Here is a 14,249-nt window from a genome sequence, read left to right as displayed (position 1 = left end):
TCAATATTGATCAATATCCCAATTTAATTGCATAATAACACACAACGGTTTTTGGAGAGAGGTGTTAGTTCGTGGTGTGGATTGGCGTCTGGGGAGACACGTGTGCGGTCAAGATCTTCTCAGGTTTTAGGTGAGCATCAGGTCTTTAAGTCTTTACATTGTTAATTAGGTTGAGCAGCCAATCAATACTAATCAATATCACAATTTAATATGTATCGGTTTCCTATTAGTCAATATCACAATTTAATGTGTATCGTTTTCATATTGATTTTATCAATGTTGCATGGACACGAACGCAAACACTGACGTGGATGCGGACGCAAACACGGCGACTCGGTTGTAACTCAAAAAAATAGGACGCGGACGCAAATTGGACGCAGGAATTAAATAATATATTTATTTTATTTTATTTTAGTAATTGAACATTATAATTTATAAACTAATTCATATGTATCATAAAATTCATGATTACTCAAAATAAACATCCACAAAATTAAAACAGTAATATATTTCCAAAGAGGAGGTTTTTCTTGTGTACTCATTTCAGTGAAATTTTTTAAACTTAACGGTTTAAAAAATAAGAAGTATAGGTAAAAGTATTTCATTAATGGCCGTGAATTCACTCTAATTACATTCTTTCTATACCCTTTTTTTTCCTCCTATATAGATTTCCAACCAAAGAAAAAATTATTGTTATTTCCAGTGATTCCCATTGTGAACAAGACGTGAAGGAACCCTCATAGCGTTTCCTGGATACTGATGATAACACGTCTTCATTGTCTCTCTCCTCGAAAATGGAGTAGCAGTAGCAGTAGCAAAAGTAATTGGAGTAATAAAACTTATTGGTATGGGGGCAGGGTGTGGGGCGTAGACATGTGGGTAATAGAAATAAGTTTTAGCAGTGGAATTGGCTTTTAAGGAAGTAGCTGATGGAGGTGGAGAGATTTTCTTGATGATTTTTGAGATTTTTAGTGGAGAGCAAGAGACGAGATCAGGATTGCCGAAAAGCAAGGTGAGAATAAGAAGCGATCAGGAGAGCCATGGAGAAGCGATCAGGAGATTGAGAAGCTAGGTCGTGGTTTTTTTTTTTTCTTACTTTGTCTTCTTTTTTTTTTACCTGCGTCTTGACTTGGTTTGACCGCATCCCAAACGCGTCCTGACTTGCGTCCAATGTGATTGACTGCGTCTAGACCGCGTCGGACACGCGTCCATCCCCGCGTCCGCATCCACGCGTGTCCGACGCGGACACAACTCTTTAAGACATGCGTCCGTGTATTAGAGGATTTTATTAACCTTGACTAAATATAGAACCCAAATTGGCCGTTTCGAGTATAAGTATTGAAGGGTTGAGCAACCCAATCAATATCCCAGTTTAAATATCGCCAAAAATGGTTGTTTCCAGTATAACTATTAAAGTACTAATTTAGGAGCCTAATTAATAGCAATCAAGATCCCAATTTAATTAATAACAAGTGTACAGTAGAGATCGAGTTGAACACCCTTGAAGGGTTTTCTCAATAACAACTAAAGTATTTACTTCACAAATTAATATATATATATATATATATATATATATATATATATATGGGGACACATGTACGCTCTAGATTGCTTTCTTTTTGAATTAATTAAATATGAAATTAGAATTTATAAATTAAATGCATACTTTTAATACCATTAAATTTCTTCCTATATTTGGGGTATGGTAACACCATATTATTATTGTTCTCATGTTGGTCAGTTATAACTCTTGGGTTATTACTTATTAGTAATGATTAGATTTTTGGACCCGTTCAACAAACGGAGATCGTTTTTATATAATTTTTTTTTCATTTTATTATTATGTATCAAAAATCTTACTTCCATACTATATTGAAACTCATACAGTAAATTAATTGATTAAAATTCCCAGTGCCAATAATTTGTTATGGCTATTAAACAAAGTTACAAACATAGAGCACTGAGCAAAATCCATTATAAAGTAAAAACTTGCGCTGTTGGTTATCAGTGTGGGGAAGAATGGCACGAAGGAGCTCCACTGGCATTTCCTTATAGCACTTGTTACTTCTAACCCCAATAATTGCAATATTTGGACCCACTAAAGAAAACAATTAATTATACATCTTTGCTTCCACTTGTACTTATAAACGACATATTAAAATGAGATTTTTATATATGAGAAGCCACAATTGGTTTTAATCTAAGAGTTCAACCTAAGTTTGTTTTTCCCTTATTCCAAAAAACTACAAAAGAGAACCAACCTTAGAATACTCATTTTTAAGTATTTAACCTCAAAATACTCATATCATCAAATAAAATTAAGCACAAAACAAAATTTTATTGAAATCTTTCATGCAGCTAGTAGAGTTCATGCATCAAAATCGATTAAACAAAGATATTGAAAGAAAACCCGATAAAGAAAGCAATTAATTATACCTCTTTTTTGCTTCCACTTATACTCAGACTCGACATTAAAATGATATTTTCACAAATGAGAAGCCGCAATCGGTTTTAATCTAGGCTGGGTAATCGAAGCGTTCATTTTTCCCTTATTTAAAAAAAAATAAAAAAAAGCTAGAACTATTGTGTATGTCTTAAGTGTTCAAAGCCGGCATATGAGAACTTAAGATGAGTGGTAGCAATTTGTTCTTAGTCTCATTAGCATAAAACAACCCAAGTTTATTTACCATATCCACACCGTTTTTCAACATTTCCTACAAAACCCAATTCCTAAAATTTAGCCCAAACCCCAAATCCTAAAAAATAAAAAACTAACAAAATAATAAAATAATACAATGTCACTACCTTATTGAAAGTGGAATTAGATGTCATGGTATGTATTTTTAATAACGCTGAAAGCGGTAATTCATCAAAATTTAATTCTCCTATTCTTAAACCCAACTGCAAAAGCAACACCACGAATTACATCTAAATCAAATAAACATATATAAATCTCGATCTATTCAAATGTTAACAATAAGATTTTGTGAAACCTACCATGGTGGTTTTTCTCAATAACGGCTCCTAAAATGATTTCTTCATCCAATCTTTGTATTACTTTCCTACAAATTGAAGTTGCAGAAGATCAAAATTTACATCAAATGGAGGCATTATAATCCATGTTCATTGCAAACCCAAGTTATATGTGCCTAATAGAAATGTAAAGATGGCAACGCGCAGAGTTATTTTGAGATTTGGATAAGAATAGAAAGATATTTAATTGAGAGTCATTAGACCCCCCCAAAAAATAGGGTAGAGGATCTTAAGAGAATTGTTACAAACTATGAGGAGTGCCCACTAGTACATTGTATAGCAGTCAAACTGATAAATAGCACCGAAAAAGAAATACACTAATGCTCAAAAAACCTAAACACAAATGCACTTAAAACCACATACAATTGGTGGGATAAAAAAGAAATCAATAATTACCTGCTTATCATTAAGCAATTGGCACCTTTGATCCTTTAGTTAGTTAACGTCTATGAAAATCAATATATCTATCCCCAATCTAAACATAAACAAAATATCAACATCAGAAAACACCATTTGAGCACATATTCAACAGAAACCACATACAGTTGGTGGGATAAAAAAACAATAATTACTTGTTTATCATTAAGCAATTATTGGCACCTTTGAGCCTTTAGTTAGTTGACGTCTATGAAAATCAATATATCTTACCCCAAACTAAACATAAACAAAATATTGACATCAGAAAACACCATTTGAGCACATATTCAACAGAAAGAAAACAATCAAACAAACAAACAAATGATTTTGAGATTACAAAAAGCTTAAAGTTGATCTTAGAGTACTCTTTGAGTGTTGGTCAACATTGTATCATCCATTCATCAAGGAGCCAACTTAGAATTGTTCGTGGTCTTCTATTTTTTCTATGACTCAAAGTTGGTCAATTATCTATTCTAGAAATTCAGCAAAACTAAGTTGGTGTCATACACAGTCTACACTTATTGAATGCCAAAATTTAGAACACAAACACCTATCAATTCAATTTTGAAGTAAGCCATAAAATTATGAAACCCCCGAATACTTGCAAATGTCTCTGAATATGAGAAAATTGCGAAAAAAAAAAAACAATCGTCAAGAAAGTAAGTATAATTAAGCAACAGATATGGGGTAGCGATTACTTTAAGAAAATACTTCTTGTACACCCTCACTGACTTGATATATCATTTTAAAAGAATTTTTTAATTATATTTTTTGGAAATATTAGCAAATTAATTTAAGCAAATGCAATTGAATGCAACATGAAAACAAATGCATTGAAATAACAAATTTAATGGGAAAAAAGAAGAAGAATAACAGATATACCTTTGACAATGTCTATGATTGGTTAGATAGATAAGCATTCCTACTATTGAAGATTATCATGGATAGATTTATGCATTTTCATTCAAGTCTATGAAGGTAAAAAGTGTAGAAGATATAGTGATTTTTGTTTTTTTTCCTTTCCTTATTTTCTTTTTTTTTTCATCGAGTTATATATAGTTAGTGACCTGTGTCTTTGTGTTTTGTTTTTCAAGTTGAACAATCACAACTTTATCTGGTGGCTTTAACTAATACTAAGACACCCCTATTCAAGGTCAGGTATTTTTTTAGTAGGTCTGAATTGATAAGGAACAACTATAACACTAAATATTGAACTTCCATAAACGAAGCAATGTGTGTTATAAAATTTCACAATCATTAAAAGGATGCAATCAGCATATTATAAGATTGTTGAAGATGCACAAAACATGTCTTATGTCGTATGCTCATATTTGATTTCATGAAAATGGACAAACCAACCTATGCAGCATTTCAGAAAACGTAATATTACTGGAATTTTTTACCCTTCAGCCTTCCATATGTAGTTAAGATTCCCTCCAAGGCAGAATACACCAAGTCATATGTTGGTGGTGTAGTAAACTTATTGTACGCACCAAATTATAACCAAAAAGATAGTGAATCAACAAAAGAAAACTTTACTTAATCAATGTGGGAAGAACTGTAGATGCAAACGTTAACATAAAACCCCCATCAGAATATATCAAACCAAGAACTCAATACTACAAACATTTTTTTTCCAAAATAATTTCTTTAAAGTTTTCCAAAAAACGGATATTTTAAGCATTAAATTTCATTAAACTCAATACTACAACAATTGTGACGCACAGAGGACATAATATATATACTGTTTCCCATATAGAATTGTGAATCTATTCAAGTCCAAGGAAACAATTCAGAATTAGAATATGGAATTTTAAGAGTCTTGTTGAAGAAAAGTAAAAAATACCGACGGAGCAAACAATATTAAACTTTTCTCTAGTTTAGATCTAGCTACAAATAATACTCCTTCCTAAGATGTCAACAAATCTGCTACCCTATGTGTGTCCCTATAAAACAATGTACCCAGTGGAGGTGCAATTATTATGGTAACATGGCTCCCATGCCTTTGAAATCAAGGAATATGAGAAGTATATATATATATGTGTGTGTGTGTGTGTGTGTGTGTGTGTATCATTCTTTAGTCACGTTATACCAATGAATAATCACATATCCGATAAGATGATATACCCATATATACCCATATTCTTATATACCCCGGCCAAATGACAAAGTGGTGAAACCCAAAATTGAGCACTAAACAAATATAACATAGCCCAAACAAATATGAAAAGTATAGCCAAAAATATATTATCAGCTGCATACCGTAAACACGACCAATTCAACTCAAAGTACTTTAAAGTGCCAAGTTACCAACCAAGAAAAATTAACATAGCCAATACTCCCACATAGACACATTACTTTGAACAACACCCCAAGAGACCATCTCTATGGTAGCACTGGATCGATGATATAACTATTTCCAGTAGTTTTATACTTCATAATCATTTCATGCGCATACTCAAGTGAGCTTAATTATGACAATTCTATGCATTTCATTTCTCACAAACCAACTCATTACACATACCCCTTACACATTCATTAATTCAACACATATCAGAATGAGAATGAGGAAAATAAGAGGAGAGAGTCTTCAATTAAGAGCATCATCGTTTTTTAAAATAAAAAAATCCAGCAGAGTCTCCTCTGTATTTTTAACATTTCAAAAACCTAAATCCTACCATAACCTGAAAATCAAAGAAATACAATTCTCATAGATTAACCATACCAAGATATATAACTTCATATTTATACATAACACAAATTACTTCTAAAACTAAAATAGAGCTCATTAAACATTAAAGAAGACTTTACATAAATTTTCACCTGGGACTAATTCTAGTAACGAAAGGGAAAAATAAAATAAAATAAATACTGCAAGCCCACTTATCGAGTTCCTCATTTCTCTCATTCTCCCTTCTATGCATACTACTCGATCACACCAACTTGAAATTGATTAGGAGCTCCTAGAACAACTTCAGATGGTTGCACACCATTCTACTACCCTATATATAAATGTGTCATGGAGCAATGACTGCAAGCATGCATGTCGCTAAAAAATTATGGCAATTTAACTTGGTACCTGCAAGCAAATCACATACACATGATTTTTTTAGACTTGATACATTTAGCATTTGTTTACAAAAGAGATGGTTCTCAAAAGAAAATAATCTCTATTCTTGCTTTCTCCAGTTTATGGCAATGAGGTACAACTGATGGAGAAGGAGTAAATCTTCGATTAGGCCGGGGGCACATATAACATATTAGGGGGCATAGTATATCTTCAATGGGGATGCACATATATCATATTGGGAGGCGCAGTAGGATGTCGTGTTATGGAATTGACTTGGTGAATTAACAACTCCCTTCCCTTCTCTTCCATTTCTTCAGTTTGTGGCAATGAAGTCGCGACCTAAGATACGCCCGTTAATATATTAATATAGTTGTACTTGTCAATAACAAACAATCAATATAATTAATATGAAACAACACTTCCGCTGGAAAACAAATGTCACAAAATCAAACATTGAAATTAAATCAAGTTTGTAAAATAGCAACAGGGAAAAATTAAAGGGGGACAAACGAAGAAGTTTGGAAGCAGCTCGAGACGTTGGGTTGGAAGAGAATTCCAACCACATTTCTAGAATGAAGAGAGCTATAGAAGAGGTAGAGTAATCCCCTAAAAGATTGAAACTCAACTGCAAGAACCCTTAGTTGTAAAGTCATATACACTTCTTTTCAAACTCAGGTGATCAACACATCTTATATCACAAAATCAACTAACTGTATTTCTAATGTAGCTGTAAATGGAAATAACCCAAGTTCTACAAAAGATATTAATAATCGCTCCATCGTCATTATAATATCAAATCTGTAATTCCAACTACGAAATCCTCAAACATTTTTCCAGCATTGGTCTTCTTTTCATTCTGAGTACATAAACTTAGAACTTACACATTCTAATTTGGAATAACTCAATCAACATTCCAAGTGTGACTAAAAATAGTCTTAATCATAAAAACATTCTAATTTACCCTGCGAAAGTCTGCTTCTACAAAAAGCATATGTAACTGGACAAATATTGGTGAGCATACATATATATGTAAAAAGATTAAAAATAAAATGAGAAAAATTTCGTTATCAAGTGATATATAAAAATGGTTATGATATAAAGTGAAATCACATAGTACTATTTCACCATAGTTATGTCATTAACCTTTACAACCCCAATTCGCTCTTTTGCCATGATTGCCTAAGAAGAAAATTATGAATAAAGTTAAATAGTATCATACAACTGAAGGGAGTCCATGATCTCAAAACAAAAAGTGAGTGAAATGTTATACCTAGAATATTGGTTTTGGTTTGAAGGGAGTCCCAATAAAAGAGCATAACAATGGAGACTCAAAGTAGAAAATGATAGAACGCTTAATTGAAAAGCACCGTGATTGGAAGTTTAAATTTGAACTCAATAGACTAGAAAAACTCAAAATTAATACGCTAAAGAAAATAAAAAACTTACAGAATGGAACAAAAATTTTGTCCACTTTAAGAATCTGAATCAAACCAACATATACAACAATTGGAATTTATAAAAAAAATAATGGTGATAAAAAAGTGACAAAATGGTGTGCTGAGAAATGGTGGGAAATATTAACAAAAGCTTCCGCACATGGATGATTCATGCAATTGCCAGGCCAGATTACATCACTTTATATTTTCACAATGTTATTATGCTACTCAATAATTAGTTTCTACAACTGCAAAACACTGCAATAATATTTGCATACAAAGACGTCAACTTCCAATTGAACTCTTCACCCAATTTTGCACACACAACTAAAGAATCAAGTCCAGAATCAAGTTTGCACACTAAGGTTTGTAAGACATGCATAATAATATCTCCGTGTAATGTATAGGAATAAAGTCATCATAAGGGAGGAGCGAAATCCCATTTATTCACAACTCACTCAGCACTGTTTTTTTAACATTCTAGCTCAAATACAAAATTCAAACAGAGGCCAAACAACAAAACTTTCAATTCATTTACAAAGTAAGATTAAGACTTTGATATAAATAGAGTGTAGGTAATCAAAGAGGACAAAGAAATTAATTCAAAAAGAAGAAAAATAAAATCAAAATAATTGAATTGGGTAGACACCTTGTGTGTTCGACGATGATTTGATGAAAATAGCGACAGGCAAAACTAAGATTTGTTGAATTTTGAGTACCCTTCGTATTCAACAGATACACCACGATGAGTTTCAATAATTCTAACAAAAACACCGAAAGTCAGGTTTTTTCGGCTCAAACCCACGACCTGGCATGAAGAGAAGCCCGTAAATACCAAGTGGGAGTCGTTTCCATTAATGTCCCATTTCAGAAATTTAGATCAACACTCAGTAGCCATTCGATGATTGGTAGAAGCAATCCTAACCGTCCTTTGTCGTAGGCTAAATGTAATTTTGTCATGTAGTACTAAATAAAACCCTATCTTATTATATCATTCGTACCGAATGGTGGTTAATCATGCAAAAGTTCAGAAGCTACATAACTTATTTACACTGGCCTTGTTTCAATAAATATTATTTTCAAGAGAAATAAAAAATAGTAAACCTATTAATGGATCAATGAATGATCTTCTTACCTTACGTATATATTTGAACACCATTTCTCTTTGCCCTTAACTTTCTCTATTTGGTTATCATAGCTTATATAACACCCCGGCTTTTTCTTTTGTTTTCCTAGTATAAAAAATAATAATAATAAAATAATGAAAATAGATAATGGATAGATGATAACTATTAGTTAAGGATAAAAGTCCCGTAAGTAATAGATAAGGGTTGTCCTTGTTTTTCGGGAAGTTTTCTCACGTAGAGTTTTTGGGGAAAAACACAGCGAGAGTTTTAGACAGAAAAACGGGATTTTTCTGAAAGAAGAAAAGGAAGTTTTTTCTTGTAGCTGGCTGATAATCGGAGAGCGCTGCAGGTGAGTAGTCATAATATGTTTATATTTCTTTTATTTGTTTCTATTAATCATATCAGTAATGCCGTTTTCCATTTTTGCGATATTGTCAACTCTGTCGGCTGTTAGATACAAAAAGTTTTCAAACACTACAGTAAATAAAACTAGGACGAATTTTAGCATTTAAGCTGTTGAAGTCTGGACACCGGTGGTTAATGGTGTCGCCATCAGCACCAAACCGTTCTTTTTTTTGTGTGTTTGAAGTATGTTTTTATTTGATTTGTGGTGATGTTGAACTGTTAAATTTGAATTTTTATTGATGATGTTTGGTTGTGGTAGTGAAGAGTTGGGTATTAAATTGGTGTTTGGGTTGATTGGGTGAGGGGAAGCTTTGAAACAGCCATTAATGGCGTTCAACCAAGACCCCAAACCGTCCTGATTTTTTATGTTGTTTGAATGTTGGTTGTGTATGATTTTTTGTTGAGGAATTGTTGTTGGGTTGAGGTGGATGTGTTGGTGGTGGATTGGGTGCTGGAGAGGGGACAATTGGAGCTTTACAGAGTGTTAATGGCGTAGGTCGCGATTTTTTTTCAGTATAATAGAATCATTATTTGATGGTATAGGTAGGTGGGGGTTTTTGTGGGGATGAAAACCGCTTGGTTCTTTTTAGTCATAGATGGCCGGTGGTGGCTGCATCGGTGGTGGAGGCGCTAGTGGAAGTTTGGTGAGGAAGGAGATGAACAGTGCATTTTCGATTTGGGCTTGGGCCAAATCGTGATGGGCTCATATGTTTTCACTTTTGGATTTTATTTTTGGCTTAAGTTTAGACTATGGGCCTTAGGCTTTGGGACTTTTGGGTTAGAGGAGTTTAGGCCGGGTTGACCAATGTTATTTATTGACCGAGAGTTATTTGTTGACTTTTGACCAGGGTTGACTTTGACCAGTCGACCCAACATTTGACTTTTTCCTAAAATTATGATTCGGTCTATTAGGATAAGTCTAGGACTATTAGCATGTTTGACTTAGGCTAAGACCTTTCTAAATATACTTATGTACGTGTATTTACTACCCTGTGATATTTTCGTCTTTTATGATATACAACGTTATGATACTTATACATCAATGAAATTAATAACGCGTAAACCAAAAATAATTGAATCAAGATACTCCTTTGTTCTTTGAAATAATAAATGCAATAAGGTTCAATCATGCGTAAACCAATTTACCACCTCTTTTAGAACTCTCTACGCCTCAAGTTTTGGAATTGAGTTTTATGACTGTTGATGTCATATGTTAGGTGGGCATTTATTGAATGTGCTATAAATGGCCCGTTAGCGTTATATATGGGTATTCATTGAATGTGTCATGAATGACCAGATTCTTTGGACTGCCCTAGAGAGGAACTAAGGTATTCGCCTTACGGGTTAGTTGTATTCCTTGAGTGTACGGGAATGTAGGGTTGGGTATTCCTTGAATGTGAAGGGAATGACCTAAGGTACATAGGTACTAAATGATGAGTGTATAAGAAAAGAAATTGATTAATTGATAAGAGAAATTGATTTGATTATGCGAGTGTTTGGGTTACTTTTGAATACCTAATATAATATCTACATATGTTATATAGAAGTTCTAACTTTCTTTTGCAGGAGAGTAGGACTTAATAACATTTTGTGCAGGGACGCGGTCCTACCCTTATACAGCAGTGGATATCGGTAAGTTTTAATTCAATAATTTAAATATTAAAACGAGTTATTAGAATGAGTTAATATAATGAAAGTTTTGCTTGGGAAGAAACTATGCCGGTTGAAATGACGGAACTACCTGTCTTCCAAGCTGAGAATGATTAAGTTATGGGAAAATATAACGTGATTGTTTGGATAATTAAAGTATGATAATGTTTATATGTGGTTAGTCTACTCATACCAGCAAATTCTATTTTTGGTGACCCATGTTTGCTTTGTTTTGGCAACGTGGGTGTGTTCTTGGGAACATAGGTGGAAGGCAGTGGAACCGCGGCGTTTGATTTGGATTTGATCTGAAGCAGTCCATTAGTTCTTTTATTAGGTCTGTTCTTTTTGAAAGGATGTAATAACGTACGTTACATTTTTAGCATGACATGAGAATAAGATATTTAAGAATGTTATTCAGAGAGTTTATTTGATGTTTTATTGGGACGGAAGATAGCCTTTTTATAAAGTAATAAAGAGAATTTTGGAGATTATTTTTGTTGTTAAGATTCTTTTATGATGTGGGTTTTAGGTTTTGACATGTGTTGTATCCACCCCGTCATAGCCTAGGTTTTTAGACAATTGAACCAAGTGATGTTTGAGATATTTATATTTCAAATATTCATTTTTTTTAATTGTTTAGAAATTCGGGCTGTGACAGCTTATGTTTGCTCATTGCAGTGTTAATGAATATGTAAACACAACACCGAAACAAAATTTGGATCAGTAAAGACGGGGACATGTACCCGATAAATGTATTAGCAGGCGAATTCTCAAAGAAGGCAGTGTGCAAATAAGGGGCATATATTACTATATAAAAAAAAAAAAAAAATCATGAAATTATCTTTTAAATTCAATAGATCGAATGTCTGAAATCAATGTAAAAGATCCATATAATTCAAATAAAAACACACGTAAACTACTACCAAACTACTGGAGATCATTTCTAGAAGCAAATAAGCCATTTGAACAGTTCTATACAATCATACGCAAGGATAAGTGGTATATCGAATTGGCATCACTTACTGTGTCCATTCAAGCCCATACAGGAAAATTAAAATTATTAAGAAAAAGAAAATGAAAAACTATTATACTACATTATACCTTGTAGAATCAATCTACTCTTAGATAAATAAGAATTTATCTATGCGCCCTAACGTAGAGACAAATTCATATTTTTCAGGAGAGCACTCAACCTTATGGTGTATACTTACGCGTATGAACAAAATGAATATGTGTTTCTGTGAATCTGACCTATCTCTAAATCATTAAAAAATAATAATAATAATAATAAAAAAAAAGGTTGCAAGCGGAATTGCTAATATCCGGTGAGATGGAATTGTGATGTAGAACCACTACCTATACTCATTTGTATACTCATTTCCTCAATAGATTTGCATAAACAATTTCACTAAATTGTCATATAAAATGACCAATAAAAAACGAAACTAACATGTCAAAGTTCTATGGTAAAAGAAAAACAAAGTTAGGATGAGTATTGCTTCTAGAAAGCGAAACTTTCATTATCTAAAATCACAAAAACGATAAGAACACAATAAACAATAATATCATACCTTATATGTTCGATTGACTGTCAAGTACTATTACTAACATAAAAAAGGGAACACAAAGACAGGGTAAAGCAAATTTATTGGAACTAAGATGAATTTTGAGTATTTTTCACTATTAAAAGAAAGAATCAAATCATATTCGAGATACTATTCACATTGCTTTTCATATATTAATCCAGGTACTTGTCCAAGGAATATTAGAAACTTAAGTCTGTGCATTTGAGTAAGTGCAATACTGCATTTTTGACACATTTTAAAGTCTTTAAGGCAAATGTTTTCACTTTCTGAGTGAAAACAGGGAAGACATACTAATTTTTATTCAAGTTCGATGTTTTTTTTTTTTTGGCGTTTTTTCTCTATGACTTGGTAAACAAAAATAGATACTAAAGCAAATTAAGATCAAGTTATAATAGATACCCAAAGTCTTTCACTCGGTGATCTGAAGAAAAAAAAAAAAAAAAAAAAAAAAAAAAAAAAAAGGTTAGTCTAAATATTTGTTAAGTAGCAAGGGGACACTGACCATGTATTTGTGTTTTTAATTAAAACATGCAAAAACTTTTAAAATTTTATTGAATTGACTATGAACTCTCATATAGTTTTTAAGTTTGTTTGTAGTTTATAGAATAGTTACATTTTTTTTTTCATGCAATCACATAGAAACATCAATAATTCCATCTTCCATGCATGTGTGGTTCTTATATTATCCATGGGAATAGTTGTATTCAAGGGTAACATGAATTCCCCTTTAGTTTCATTCATGCATAATATGCAAGCTTCCACAAAGAATACTGAAGCTGCATATTCAAGCAATGCAAGTAAAAAACTAAAAGTAATGAAATTAAAACAGTAGAAAAAGAAAGGGGAATTACTTGCACGTGATGATTCCACCAAATGAAAGTCCCGCCCTGCCCCAAGCATGTAGTGGAGAAATTTGATATGAGAGTGATGGAAACCTTTGGAGAATTCCCATTGTATCCATCTTAAAGGAACAGATAATTAATAATAGAGTAAAGTTGTTGGCCTTGTAAGTAACTTGAGCTCGGTATTCATCTGGTAGTAGTAATCTAACTTGGTCATCTATGTTGCAAAAGGTGTAATTAATATTCTCAAAGTATTAAGAAAGAATAATCTGAGCTATAATAAATTAAAGTATGTCACTACATATCTTATACCTATGTATTGGTGATTAGCACATTTTCTCTCTCCTTTATTAAAGTAATGTATTACTTTAATGCATTCATTACTTTAATAATGTAATGAATGCAAGGTCAATATGTAGTCAAGACTTTAATCAAACTGTGTGGGGTCCTCAATTATCAATAAACAACTTATCATAAATCAACAACCAAAAAAATTGTGGGTCTGTCCAACTAGCACGTTGTTCACCCCCAAACAGATTTAGACACCAAAATTCATTACCCCGAGGTTTAGTAGGCCGAGAACCTAAACGAGCATGCACTTTTGTTTTTCTTAAACGGAACGGTATTAGAGTAGATGACGATGAGAAAAACGATGCTCGTAAAGCACACTTGGGATGTAGATG

This window comes from Coptis chinensis, chromosome 3 (assembly GCF_015680905.1).
Source record: "Coptis chinensis isolate HL-2020 chromosome 3, ASM1568090v1, whole genome shotgun sequence".
Classification (NCBI taxonomy): Eukaryota; Viridiplantae; Streptophyta; class Magnoliopsida; order Ranunculales; family Ranunculaceae; genus Coptis; species Coptis chinensis.
This window is presented reverse-complemented; position numbering follows the sequence as displayed.